An 11,605-nucleotide genomic window follows, 5' to 3' on the forward strand; every position below is an offset into this window, starting at 1 on the left:
AGTTTTGCCAAGAGAATGCACTGGTCATAGCAAACACCCTCTTCCAACAACACAAGAGAAGGCTCTACACATGGACATCACCAGATGGTCAACACTGATATCAGATTGATTATATTCTTTGCAGTCAAAGATGGAAAAGCTCTATACAGTCAGCAAAACAAGACCAGGAGCTGACTGTGGCTCAGATCATGAACTCCTTATTGCCAAATTAAGACTGAAATGGAAGAAAGTAGGGAAAACTACAGTTATGAACTAAATCAAACCCTTTATGATTATTTAATGGAAGTGAGAAGTAGATTCAAGAGATTAGATCTGATAGACAGAGTGCCTGATGAACTATGGATGGAGGTTTGTGACATTGTACAGGAGTCAGGGATCATTGTACAGGATCATCAGTGCCTGATGAACTATGGATGGAGGTTCGTGACATTGTATGGGAGTAAGGGATCATTGTACAGGTGTCAGACATTGTACAGTCCCCAATAAAAAAGAAATGCAAAAAAGAAAATGGCTGTCTGAGGAGGCCTTACAAATAGCTGTGAAAAAAAGAGAAGCAAAAACCAAAGGAGAAAAGGAAAGATATACTCATTTGAATGCAGAGTTACAAAGAATAGCAAGGAGAGATAAGAAAGCCTTCCTCAGTGGTCAGTGCAAAGAAATAGAGGGAGAAAAAGGAATGGGAAAGACTAGAGATCACTTCAAGAAAATTAGAGATACCAAAGAAACATTTCATGCAAAGGTGGGCTCGATAAAGGACAGAAATATTAGGGACCTAACAGAAGCAGAAAATATTAAGAAGAGGTGGCAAGAATACATAGAAGAACTATACAAAAAATATCTTCACAACCCAGATCATCATGATGGTATGATCACTCACCTAGAGCCAGACATCCTGGAAGGCCAAGTCAAGTGGGCCTTAGGAAGCATCACTACAAACAAAGCTAGTAGAAGTGATGGAATTCCAGTTGAGCTATTTCAAATCCTGAAACATGATGCTATGAAAGTGCTGTACTCAATATGTCAGCAAATTTGGAAAACTCAGCAGTGGCCACAGGACTGGAAAAGGTCAGTTTTCATTCCAATCCCAAAGAAAGGCAATGCCAAAGAATGCTCAAACTACCGAACAATTGTGTTCATCTCACATGCTAGTAAAATGATGCTTAAAATTCTCCAAGCCAGGCTTCAGCAATACATGAACCATGAACTTCCAGATGTTCAAGCTGGTTTTAGAAAAGGCAGAGGAACCAGAGATCAAATTGTCAACATCCGCTGGATCATCGAAAAAGCAACAGAGTTCCAGGAAAACATCTATTTCTGCTTTATTGACTATGCCAAAGTCTTTGACCATGTGGATCACAATCAACTGTGGAAAATTCTGAAAGAGTTGGGAATACCAGACCACCTGACCTGCCTCTTGAGAAACCTGTATGCAGGTCAGGAAGCAACAGTTAGAACTGGACATAGAATAACAGACTGGTTGCAAATAGGAAAAGGAGTACATCAAGGCTGTATATTGTCACCCTGCTTATTTAACTTATATGCAGAGTACATCATGAGAAACGCTGGGCTGGATGAAACACAAGCTGAAATCAAGATTGCCGGGAGAAATATCAATAAAGATATGCAGATGACACCACCCTTATAGTAGAAAGTGAAGAACTAAAGGGCTTCTTGATGAAAGTGAAAGAGGAGAGTGAAAAAGTTGGCTTAAAGATCAACATTCCGAAAACTAAGATAGTGGTATCCAGTCCCATCATTTCATGGCAAATAGATGGAGAAACAGTGGAAATAGTAGCTGACTTTATTTTTCTGGGCTCCAAAATCACTGCAGATGGTGATTGCAGCCATGAAACTAAAAGACGCTTACTCCCTGGAAGGATAGTTATGACCAACCTAGACAGGATATTCAAAACCAGAGACATTACTTTGCCAACAAAGGTCCGTCTAGTCAAGGCTATGTTTTTTCCAGTGGTCATGTATGAATGTGAGAGTTGGACTATAAAGATAGCTGAGCACTGAAGAATTTATGCTTTTGAACTGTGGTGTTGAAGAAGAGAGTCCCTTGGACTGCAAGGAGTCCACCCAGTTCATTCTAAAGGAGATCAGTCCTGGGTGTTCATTGGAAGGACTGATGTTGAAGCTGAAACTCGGATACGTTGGCCACCTGATGCGAAACGCTGACTCATTTGAAAAGACCCTGAGGCTAGGAAAGATTGAGGGCAGGAGGAGAAGGGGATGACAGAGGATGAGATGGTTGAATGGCATCACCGACTCAATGGACATGGGTTTGGGTGAAGTCCAGGAGTTGTTGATGGACAGGGAGGCCTGGCGTGCTGTGGTTCATGGGGTCACAAAGAGTCGGACACGACTGGGTGACTGAACTGAACTGAATGATAGGTTATTATCTTAAGATAAAGAGAAAAAGATATTTAAAATCAAAGAGAATTCAAGTTTCAGCATGGGCTAAATTGAAGTAGCTTATATTTTTTTATTAATGTAACAACAGGAATAAGCAATTTGACCTGAGAAGATTAATTTCAACAAATGGATATGTACTTAAATACTTTTAAATTCTTGGAGTTATATAGTACATACAACAGTTTTCATTCAGTATTATTTTCTAAGCTACCTAATGGTGCAAATGTAAACAAGTTTTCTTAGCATATAAGTTATTAAAAACATTCTTGAAAAAAAAAAGACAAAAAACTTCACTCCCATCTAAAACATGAATCAAACTCAGAAATCACTATAGTTATTTAATAAGCTCTTACTGTATCTAAACAAATATATGACTTTTTTCATGTAGTGAACCATGGAAAAATTAAAAATAATCTTCTTTCAAGAATCTCTATTAATGATTTTAAACTGAATGTATTTCTTATATATAATTTAGGAGCATGTATATATTATGTGTCCTCACTTTTGAATTACATATATGTATGTTATTCATATGTTTATATATACACATATATGATTTTCTTATTGCTAATGTTATTTCATGTACATTTTTAGAAATATTGAAGAAGGTATTAAAATAGTAATCACTTATAATTTCACCATCCAGAGGTGACTGCTGTTTGGTTTTGGTTAGCTTCTTTTCATTCCTTTCTCTGTATCTATGATTACATAATTCTATATTATGTGATATCCTTAATGGATATCATACTGTACATAGTATATTTTATCCTGGTTATAACTTTGTCTTTTTATGGATACTTTTTCATATCATTACAAATATTCATGAATATTAATTTAAGACTCTAGAAGATTCTGACTTATACCTATACCATAGCCACAAAAAAGTAATCTGTAAAGTGATTGTGGAAAAGATAAGATGGTGAAATCACATTGCATGTAAACTTAATAGAAATCACTACTGGGCTGAGTAGCAAGACAGGAGAGAGGGTTTAAGAAATTAAAGAGGAGGGGAAACAAAAGAGGAAACAAAAGACTGGAGAGACAAGTGGTTAGTGAGCAGCCAGTCATAGTGGAACGTAGGAGACCGATAGAGAGTGTGATTAAAATATTCTGAAGAATAAATACATCTTTTATTTAATCTTCAAGTATTTAGACTAAGATCTGTATCCTCTCCCTAGCTGCAAATGCAAATGTATATTGCGAAGCCTGCAATATACACAAATGCCTTGAATGAGTTTAGAGGAACATTATAGAAATGAAGTTCTGTTTCACAGTGTGAAACAGCTTACACAAGTGATGTGAGCATAAAGAAGAGAAGACTCATGGAAGGTGTGATTAAACTTTTAGTGGGCACGTACGATTGAGAGTTGAGTGCAAACAAGAATTTAGAGCCATCGGTCATGAAGAATACAAGTCACCACAACCCAGCCTCCTCCCCAGGCAAGGCTGTCAGATAAAATAAGAGCTCCCAGTTAAATATGGATTTTAGACAGACAGTGAGTGATTTTTTTCAGTATAAATGTGCCTTAAATATTGCACAGGATGTGTATACACTAAAAAAATGTCATTCATTGTTTATCTGAAATTCAGATTTAATTGAGTATTCCATGTTTTTATTAACTAAATCCACAACCTACTGCTAATAACCTCCAGAGATAAAAGCAAGGATAACAGGTTCCACCTTATCTGGGACAGGAGTGATAGAAATTTGTGCTGAATTTTCTCTACAATTCAGAAGATAGGTCAAACAGAAATATGCATAGTTAGTGTCAAAACTATTGTGAAGTACAGATCCCATGTTAAGTGCTTGCTATGATCTGAATGTATCCCCTCAAAATTCATATATTGAAACCCTAAGCCCCTAAGGTGATGGCATTAGTAGGCAGGGCCTTTGGGAGGTGATTGGGTCATCAGGGTGGTACCCTCATAAATGTGATTAGTGCTCTTATAAAAGGATCATAAGAAATTCCCTAGCTTATGTTAGGACATGAGAAGTTTGTAACCTGGAAAGACGGCCCTCATCCAACCACACTAGCATCACCCTGATCTCAGATTTCCAGCTGCTAATACTGGGAGCAACAAATCTCTTGTTTATATGCCATCCAGGCTGTAATGTTTTGTTAGCAGCCTGACCAGAGTAAGACAGTGTCCTTTTTTCTGTCTTTAAATCTGCTTTCACTGTGGCAGGATTATTCCAATGGTACATTTTATTAGCATTAGTTTTGTTTAATACAGAATATTTCATCCTACTATCACCAGTGATTGCATGTAAGAAAATTACATTTTTAATAGCTAACTGCTGACCCACCTTTGGAATAGTTCACACATTTTCTTAAAGAAATGTTGCAAGACTATCTGTGCCTTACTAACCACTTCATCCAAGGTACAGCTACAAGGCAGGTAGAATTCTTGAGATCTTCTGTTAACTATCCTCATATTTGTAAAATATTTTCACTTTGACAGGTTCTATATGCATTTTATACCAAAATCTGACAGTCTTGAGAAAAAATGACATACTGCAGTGTGGTTATATGGAAGACTCCTATATTTACCTTCTACATTCAATAAAAATATAATACAGCCCTAACATACATAAAATCATGTTACTCAGACAGTAAAAATAATTGGTCTATAAAATAAAAATGGAAGGAAAGAAATTACTTTTCTGTGGGAAAAACAAAATCCTAGAGTCAGAGCCACTGGGTCCCACCCATCTTGTACAATGGAATCCTACTATAAAGACATCAGCTGAATTTAATTAACAACCATCAGTGGAGCACTTACTAAGTGCTACGGCTAGAATTTTGCTCTGTGCTAAGGCTATAAAAGTAAACCACAGTCCCTAACAAAGTACCATATATTCATGTAGGCATAAAAGCATGAGTGAAGTCGCTCAGTCATGTCCAACTCTTTGAGACCCCATGGACTGTAGCCTACCAGGATCCTCCATCCATGGGATTTTCCAGGCAAGAATACTGGAGTGCATTGCCATTTCCTTCTCCAGGGGATCTTCCCAACCCAGGGATTGAACCCAGGTCTCCTGCATTGTAGGCAGACGCTTTTACAGCCTGAGCCACCAATAAGGTATTAAATATAGATACACACACGGACACACACACACACACACACACACACACACACACACAAAAGAGCTGTTCTCAGCAAGAGAAGGAAGATTTGCCATGGGTAAATCAACATGTGCCGCGGGCAAATCATCACCCAAATCGAAACATTTCTTTGGGTTTTTGAAGGATACATAAGGATTTGCCAAACATGAAAAGGAATGGTTGTTTATAGCAGCCTAAGATGTGTGAAAACTGCTAGTTTCGGTATTTCTTGAGTGTTAGATGAGAGGCAGGGAGAGCCATGTGTGTAGAAGTCACCATATCATTCAGGGATGCTCATGATAGTGACCCGCACCAGAAAGTACTTCCAGGAGTGCATCACTTGATCACAGAAGTAGTTCAAAATGATCACTCAGTGACGTGAAGGAGAGATTCAAATTGGGGCAGAAGTAGAATGAGGGTTCCAGGGAGGACACTATTACCAGTAGTCTGAACTAAAGATACTATACCACAGGCCTAACTTCAGCCAGAAACAGAGGGGATGGGTTCATCCATTCATTCATTTATGTTTTCTACAAATACTTATTGAGTACTTAACTATGTGCTAGGCCCTCTTCTGGGCTTTGAGTACAGAAAAGCAAACAGACTCAATTGTTCCTGTTCTGTGAAGCTTACACTGCATAGAAGAAAATTTTTTTTTCAAAAGTATATCAATAAATTTAAAAATAATACTACGATATGAAATTGTATTTTAAAAAATAGAGTGAAGTTCTGTGCTAGAACTGCACTATTCAATACAATAGCTGCTAGCCACAAGTAGCTATCTTAATTTAGATTAATTAATGAAAATTGTATTATTCAGTTTCTGAATATCACTAGCCTCATGTCAAGTGCTCACTTATATTAATATGTTGGACAATATAGATTATCAAACGTTTCTGTCACTGCAGAAAGTTCAGGATGGAGCTACCTTAAGGCAGTTTCTTTATATAAAAGTATTTATCTATGATTTGTACAGAAACATGAATGATGGGATCAAGTCAGCCATGTCAAAATCAGGGGAAATAAAGCTCAGGCAGAGGATGCAAGTGCAACAGTCCTGAAGATTTAAATCAATATTTTCAAGAAAGAGCCAGTAGGACTGGAGGATGGTGTGTGGAGGAGAGAGTGGTGGGAGAAGTTTAAAAAGTAGACTGTGGTTCCCAAGGACCATATAGGAAGTCTGACAATTATTCTAACTTAGGAGGAAGCCCATGAAAGAATTAATATACATTATGACATCATGGGATTTATGGTTATTTTAATCACTTTATTTTGGGGGCAAGAAATAGTTGGAGGGAATATGGAAGCATTATGTTGATGGAAAAAAATGTTAGTGCCTTGGATCGCACTAACAACCGAGCTGTGGAGAAGTAGTAGGATCCAGACACAATTTGGAAGAAGAACAAACAATTCTTTGTGCTTGACAGTACATGGGGGTGGAAGGTGAAGAGATGAGAGAGAGTGATTGGTATTGCTTTGTACTGAGATGAAGAAATCTGTGGGGGCAAGGAACAGCTTTGGGTGGAAAACTTGTTTGTTTAATTTTGGAGATATTAAGATCACTATTAAAATTTAAGAGCAGCTGGCAAGTAGTTAGAGGTTTATGAGCTTAGGAAAGAAGTCAGCACTGGAGAAGTATGTTTGGGCATCATCATCACATGTATGGAACTTAAAGTCATGAAGCTGAGAGATCCCCAAGGAGATGGCATAGGATACCTGGCTGGGTCTGAGTCCAAAGTCAACCCAGTTATCTCCATATTCAGTAAAGCAAGGGGAGAAGCTACAAGAATGACTTAGAAAGAGTGCCAAAAAGATAGAAGAAAAATCCAGGAGTGAATTCTTGGAAGACAAGTGTGAAAGTGTGGAAGAACAGTTATTTCAAATGCAAATGAGGAGTGAGCCTAGAAGAAACCACTGGGATTTAGCATCATGGACTCTAGGGCTTCCCTGGTGGCTCAGAGGTGACCCGCATTTGATCCCTGGGTTGGGAAGATCCCCTGAAGAAGGAAATGGCAACCCACTCCAGTATTCTTGCCTGGAGAATCCCATGGAGGGAGGAGCCTGGTAGGATACAGTCCACGGGGTCACAAAGAGTCCAACACGACTGAGCGACTTCACTTTCACTTTCACTTTCAATCTGTTGGTACCTGATGAAAGCATGTCAAGTAGAAACCCAGTTTTACTGAGCTGAGAAAGAGAATGAAAAGTGGAAAAATGGATATATAGAGACAGATTATGTTTTGCTGAGAAAGAAAAAAAATGGAAAGAAATTGGAGAAAAGCTTGAAGTCAAAGGACTATTTGAAGATTAGAAATTCCCAAACACACTATAGACAGTGATCCTGTACTGAGGCAGAAATTGATGATGGTAATGGTTATTCACTTTAGTTATCATGAATAGAAGTTCAGTGATATGGCAAAATTTTAATGTATTAATATTCTTTTAAACAGAAGGCTTCCCTGGTGGCTAAGCAGTAAAGAATCCGCCAGCAATGCAGGAGACGTGGGTTCCATCCCTGGGTCAGGAAGATCCCCTGGAGAAGGAAATGGCAACCCACTCCAGTATTCTTGCCTGGAGAATCCATGGACAGAGAAGCTTGGCAGGCTACATACAGTCCATGGGGTTGCAAACAGTTGGGCGTGACTTAGTGACTAAACAACAGCAAACAAACAAACAAAAAAAGCTGGTTGAAGTCTAATGTTCTCAGACAATATAATCTTAGTTCATTTTAACTTTGCTTATTTTCTCCAAAATATCTTCAAATCAAATTTTCTCATTTTATCATTAATTATTTTTCAATAATCAAAGAGTATATTGTAATTCACAACCTTTTATCATTTGCAGACTATGTTTAAGGGTAATATATTTTTAGACTCCCACATAAAATCTTATAACTACCTTATGATGGAAAGCTAGTAGGTATGCTTTAAAATAAATTTTTACCAGTGCAAAATACCCACAAGTATTTGAAAAGTAGTGTATATCCATTAGATATGAGGCTTTTTCAAGTTATAGACAATGTGTAATGTGATCATTGACCATAAAAACTGAAATCCTTCAGGCACACAGATTGGAGGGAAGTCAGGACTTCCCAGGTGGCTTAGTGGTAAAGAATCTGCCTGCCACACAGGAGATGTGGGTTCTATCCCTGGGTGAAGATCCCCTGGAGAAGGAAACAACTCACTCCAGTATTCTTGCTTGGAAAATCCCATGTTCAGAGGAACCTGGTGGGCTACAGTCCATGGGGTCGCAAAAGATTTGGACATGACTTAGCAACTAAACAGACAAAACCATATACAGTATGAAAAGAGGTCAATAAATGATTATATATACTGCTTTAGCCTGAATCAGGGAAATTGCTAGGAATATGTGAGTGCTTTTATCCAAATTCAAAAAATTATTTTTCAAATGAAATCCTTTGAAAGTCCAAAAACTTCCTTTCCTTTACTGACCCCTAGAAACCACTGACCCAGCACATACCATAAAATCAGAACAATGCTGAAACTTACTGTTATTATTAGCAAATGTTTCAAAGAAAAGCTTAGAGGAAAACTTGTAATCTCTCAATCCTAAGTATTGAAAATACAAAATATTTGTCCCTAGAAGCAGAAGTCAATCAGGGATGGGAGTCACTTTAAAAAAAAAGAAAAGAAAACCTGTAAAACTCTAATTTTGTTAAAAAGAAATGAACTTTTACCCAAATTATCACTCAACTTAAACCTGTCATTTTTACTGTATTTTATTAAGAAACAAAAACCATTCATGTAGTATTTTTAAATTTTTCCAATCATACATCCTGTAGTTTTATAGCAAATCTAGTGTGAAGTACAATTGTTTCAAATGCTGTTCTGTTAATGGTTTGTCTTAAATTGGACATGTTGTCTTTTCTGTCTGAATTTATCACCATGCAGGGGTGAAGTTTGGTTAAGGCTCAAAGCTGGACTATGACAATGGAATGTATTGACGTACTTAGGCTGAGAAAGCCACTTGCCTGAGCCTCAGAACTTTCCTGTGTTTTGATGCTCACCTCTCTCATTGTTTTCTTTGGCTGTCCCTTTGCTCTCTGTCCAGATTTCTGACCACCCAGCTTAGCTCATCCTGTTTGTCCCTATGTCTGGATTTGTATCTTTCCACCTCTGGTTCCTTGATCATAGTCTTGCCTTGATTTATCTGCACACAGCAGCAATTATACTCTTAGAAAATAAAAAGTGATGTCATTAAGTTTGCAGACATCATTGAACTCCTCTAAGAAGAAACATTCACTAACCTAAAATCCTTGAAATATCTCAAAGTATATCATTGATATTTGAAAAAAATGTAGATGAACTTTAACCTGTGTGAAGTGGTAAAGAATTTCATAATATTTCATTTCCTTTACCATAGGGGTCCCTTGCCTCCCTTCTTCTGCCTGTGTTTTGCAAGAATGTTTGACCTAAAGCTGGCAGTCAGTAAATACTCTGAATAATGGATTCTGTTTTCCCCATAAAACATTCCATAAGCTTCTGCAATCCAAAATCCTCTTTCTCTTGAACTGTTAGTGAAGTTTTTGCTTATGCAATTTATTTGGCATCCTATATATTACTTCCTGATAACTCAGCTGGTAAAGACTCTGCCTGCAATGTGGGAAACCTGGGTTGATCCCTGGGTTGGGAAGATCCCCTGGAGAAGGGAAAGGCTACCCACTCCAGTATTCTGGCCTGGAGAATTCCATGGGCTCTATAGTCCATGAGGTCACAAAAAGTTGGACATGACTGCATGACTTTCACTGTACATAACAGATGGACATCTATATCTAATATTTATGAACTTCTCACAAATTCTTTTGCCCTTTGCCAGAATGTGCCCAATACAGTGTTCAGTGAATTAGAGTGGTGAATTAAAAGATCTATATGCTAGAATATGACTTCCATTTCTTTGTATCCTGTAGCAAATAATACCTATGTGTTACTTCACAGGTGGTCACTGATTTGTCTGTGATGCTTATGAATATAAATTTTAAGTCTAAAATAATATAACTTTATAGAGGAGATAATTAAAGAATAACAAAAGGTAGTATCAACTGAAGGTATAAGTTCACTAACTTTGAAATAGAATGCAATTCACGAATATAAAGGTATAATAGGATTATTAAGGAATACATCAATTCAGTCACACAATCATTCTGAGTCTTTGCTCCCCAGTGGACTTGCAGCACTTCAGGCTTCCCTGTCCATCACCAACTTCTGCAGCTTGCTGAAACTCATGTCCATCGAGTCAGTAATGCTATCCAACCATCTCATCCTTTGTTATCCCCTTCTCCTGCTGCCTTCAATCTTCCCCAGCATCAGGGTCTTTTCTAATGAGTCAGCACTTGCCATCAGGTGGCAAAAGTATTGGAGCTTCGGCTTCAGTATCAGTCCTTCCAACGGATATTCAGGACTGATTTCCTTTAGAATGGACTAGTTTGATCTTCCTATAGTCCAAGGGACTCTCAAGAGTCTTCTCCAACACCACAGTTCAAAAGCATCAATTTGTCAGCACTCAGCTTTCTTTCTTTTTTTTTTTTAATTTTATTTTATTTTTAAACTTTACATAATTGTATTAGTTTTGCCAAATATCAAAATGAATCCACCACAGGTATACATGTGTTCCCCATCCTGAACCCACCTCCCTCCTCCCTCCCCATACCATCCCTCTGGGTCATCCCAGTGCTCTAGCCCCAAGCATCCAGTATCGTGCATTGAACCTGGACTGGCATCTCATTTCATACATGATATTTTACATGTTTCAATGCCATTCTCCCAAATCTTCCCACCCTCTCCCTCTCCCACAGAGTCCATAAGACTGTTCTATACATCAGTGTCTCTTTTGCTGTCTCGTACACAAGGTTATTGTTACCATCTTTCTAAATTCCATATATATGCGTTAGTATATTGTATTGGTGTTTTTCCTTCTGGCTTACTTCACTCTGTATAATAGGCTCCAGTTTCATCCACCTCATTAGAACTGATTCAAATGTATTATTTTTAATGGCTGAGTAATACTCCATTGTGTATATGTACCACTGCTTTCTTATCCATTCATCTGCTGATGGACATTGG

General features: G+C 37.8%; 1 protein-coding gene across 1 annotated transcript in view; it reads left to right on the plus strand.

Annotated features, from left to right (window-relative positions):
- FGF10 (fibroblast growth factor 10) overlaps positions 1-11,605 on the plus strand; it is a 99,120-nt gene that overhangs the window by 45,267 nt on the left and 42,248 nt on the right. The gene's annotated exons all lie outside the window — the stretch shown is intronic.

Source organism: Bison bison, unplaced genomic scaffold (assembly GCF_000754665.1).
Source record: "Bison bison bison isolate TAMUID 2011002044 unplaced genomic scaffold, Bison_UMD1.0 scf7180017864319, whole genome shotgun sequence".
Taxonomy (NCBI): domain Eukaryota; kingdom Metazoa; phylum Chordata; class Mammalia; order Artiodactyla; family Bovidae; genus Bison; species Bison bison.